Source organism: Magnolia sinica, chromosome 8 (genome assembly GCF_029962835.1).
Source record: "Magnolia sinica isolate HGM2019 chromosome 8, MsV1, whole genome shotgun sequence".
Lineage (NCBI taxonomy): Eukaryota > Viridiplantae > Streptophyta > Magnoliopsida > Magnoliales > Magnoliaceae > Magnolia > Magnolia sinica.
The window spans coordinates 23,937,589-23,940,822 of record NC_080580.1 but is presented as its reverse complement, the minus strand read 5'-3'; the positions used below and the strand labels follow the sequence as shown (position 1 = coordinate 23,940,822).

The window sequence follows — 3,234 nt, the reverse complement described above, 5'->3', positions numbered from 1 at the left end:
GTATTATAACTTCATGAGATTTATCTCTTAACAGTAGAACCTCAAGGCCTAGCTCATGGCTAGTGCAGTTTCATTTTCCTCTCCCAGCATTAATGATATGAAGCAAAAAAAAAATAAAAAAGTAAAAAAATAAAATAAACTATGCATCTTTTAAGACCCATGAATAGAGGCAAGAGCGCGTTAAACGTTAGTTACCTGATGAGATACTATCAACAGACGTAGTGAAGATTAATGATACAAGGTTACATCTCTTATATTTTCCTACCATTCACAAATTCTAGCATGGCTATCTTAATGCTTATATCATTGCAATGTTGACTCAAATAGCACTATGCATATTCTATCATGGTAGTTGGGTTTGGCACAAGTACATGATGTGCATGGTACTAAAGCTTCTACACTATTGAAGTGCCTTTCTGGCACCCTTCTGGAAGTGTGATGGAATAATGTCTAAGTGATACTAGTGGTATTCACCACAATGGGTACTCGAACCCATGACCTCGTGTTGAAACTCTTGTGAGTCTACCACCGAGGCATGAATAAAGACCCAGCTAATCGAGTCATAGCATGTATCTATTGCACTTTGAAAAAGGAATAATTTTTTTGAAAAAGAATGTTTGGGTGGCACCATCCAGACGTGTGAACATATATTTTTTTTTTTTTTTTTTTTGTAATTCTTCTTTTGTTTTATATGCTTGAGGGAATAGAATTTTTTTATTAGTATAATTTCTTCTTTGCTTTGTAATATAACTTCTTCTTTGTATTGTTGTTATTACATGTAGGTTGGTTTTAGATTGTGATAATGGCATCATCTAGTGAAAGCGCATCTGTAGTGGAATGTTGGCCAATTTCTGATTGCAAATCGATGGTGTTGAGGCTTTGCTAAGAGAGGAATCATGCACCAGGATTGTTTCACTAAGGGAGTTGTGTACCAAGTTGGTTCAATTGAAGGAAGAGTTGCGATTGAGTTGGTTCAACTGAGGGAGCAACAACAAATGCATTTCTTAGAGTTCCTGCGAGTAAATATCTATATTGTACTTTTTATTTTCATCATCATAGTTATGACTGTTGTGAAAATCGATTAAAAAATAGAAGAAATGAACTTGATTTTGTGAAATGTTATTTTGTGCAGATTTTTAGTTCTTTTCTTGTTAATTACCTAGAAATGATTTTGCAACTCTCACAAAATATGACTCTCATATGTTTTGGCCTTCTTACAATTCACAATTAACAATTGGATTCGCTTTCTTACAGTTGGATTCACTTTCTAAAACATTATTTTGAAGCTTAAGCATATCAGAAAGCTCATGTTTCTCCTTTTCCTAATGCTTTTTAATGGCGATTTGCTATGTCATTGTTAGAGGGGACAAATCTATGCAACTTTTGGAGAGCGGGTTGAAAGTGAAAGAATATGAGCTGTTGAGAAGGAACTTCAGTGACACTGGGAGCTTCAGCTTTGGAATTCAGGAGCTCATTGACCTTGGGATCAAATATGATCCATCGATGGACATTTACGGCATGGACTTCTTAGTATTGGAACAACCTATTTATGGCATGGACTTCGAAGTAGTATTGGAACAACCTATTTATGAAATGGACTTATACATATTGGAACAACCTATTTATGAAATGGACTTATACATATTGGAACAACCTATTTATGAAATGGACTTTTATGTAGTATTGGAACAACCTATTTATAGCATGGACTTCTAGGTAGTATTGGAACAACCTGGGTACTGGGTGGACCTTCACCAGAGGTGCAAGTCTTGTGTTGGGATCCAGCATCAGGTAACCAAGGAGGATGTCATGAAATGGTTCTAGGCCAAATATGAGGGTGTTATCCTTGACAAGTAAAACAAAACTTCCTAGAAATCGATCCATTTATTTTGAATTTTGCAAGTTATGCTTACATGATGCTGACAAGGAAATGGAACTCTTTCATTCTCTTTTCTTCACTTTTTGTGTGTTCTTTACAGAGATTTGGATAAGGTCAAGTTGCTTTGTAGTAGCTCAGTTGGAATTAGTTTTATTTTTCTTGATGATTTTGTTTGTGTTGATGATAAAAAAAAATTAAATCCAGATATGGAACATGAAATCAATAGGCGAGTATTATCCTTGACAAGTCGCAAAACACCGTGGCTTCCTAGAAATTGATCCATTTATTTTGAATTTTGCTAGTCATGCCTTCATGATGCCGACAAGGAGATGGAACTCTTTCAGTGAGCGAGTAGTCAGAAAATGACCAATCAATCGAGAAATTGCTTGCCACTCTCCATGACCACTTCGGGTCTATTAATTGTGTTAGGTGGGCCAAGCATGGCTGATACGTTGTGTCCAGTTCTGATGATCAAGTGATTCTTATTCATGAGAGAGCCTGGGTTAGGGACCACTAAATTTGGCAGTGGAGAACCTCCTGATGTGGAAAATTGAAAAGTGACGATGACTTTAAGGGGCCATAGCACATATCTGGCAATCAAATGCTTACATTCTTTTCTTATCTTACCTTCCATTGATGCAGTTTCAATGCTACACCCAATACCATTTACATGTACCACATCTGAGCCATGTAACAGCCTGAAATCCCATAGGATGTAGAAAGAAAGAAAATCAACTGTAGACATCAACTCTCACTTGTTCCCTGTGTTGTTGCGGATGCCTCAATGAAAAAAAGAATGAAACAAATGTTGTGAATGCCTCATTGAAAAATAGGGAAACAAAAAAAATAAAAATTGGGCCTCACTCACCATACATATAAAAAAGAAAGGAAAAAAATCCAAGTAACTCACCTTCATGTAGCGTTTGACAAGTGTTTTTTGGAAGATACCGATTTAATACATATTTTAAAACAATAGTTTAAAAAAAAAAAAAAAAAAAAAACTTTGTTGATTTGAATTCTCAATATACAAGCATTCGGGTGGGCACCACAAAAAGATCATGCCTCACCTATCATATATCACACAAGATCAAAGTTCCAATGTCTATAGGATTGAGAAAAGGTGATCACATCCCAACAAAAACCTAGACAAATATCTTCTCTTCAAAAAAAAAAGACTTTTCTCTACAACCAAACAGATGGGCCCTTGGCAAAAAGAGGAGGGCCACACTTAATCAAGAACTACTCAAATCGTCCAAATATACAACCTATTCGACAGTTGCAACTCACAAAAGAGCTCCAAAACATTCATGAAACAATCATATAAACTACCTCAGCGCCAATGGTCCAAAACATTC

General features: G+C 35.9%; 1 long non-coding RNA gene across 1 annotated transcript; it reads left to right on the top strand.

Annotated features, from left to right (window-relative positions):
- Positions 1-662: 662 nt before the first annotated feature.
- LOC131253104 (uncharacterized) lies at positions 663-1,950 on the top strand. Its single transcript, XR_009174919.1, has 2 exons — positions 663-1,019; positions 1,362-1,950. It is a non-coding gene; the product is annotated as an uncharacterized LOC131253104 (long non-coding RNA).
- The last annotated feature ends 1,284 nt before the right edge of the window (positions 1,951-3,234 follow it).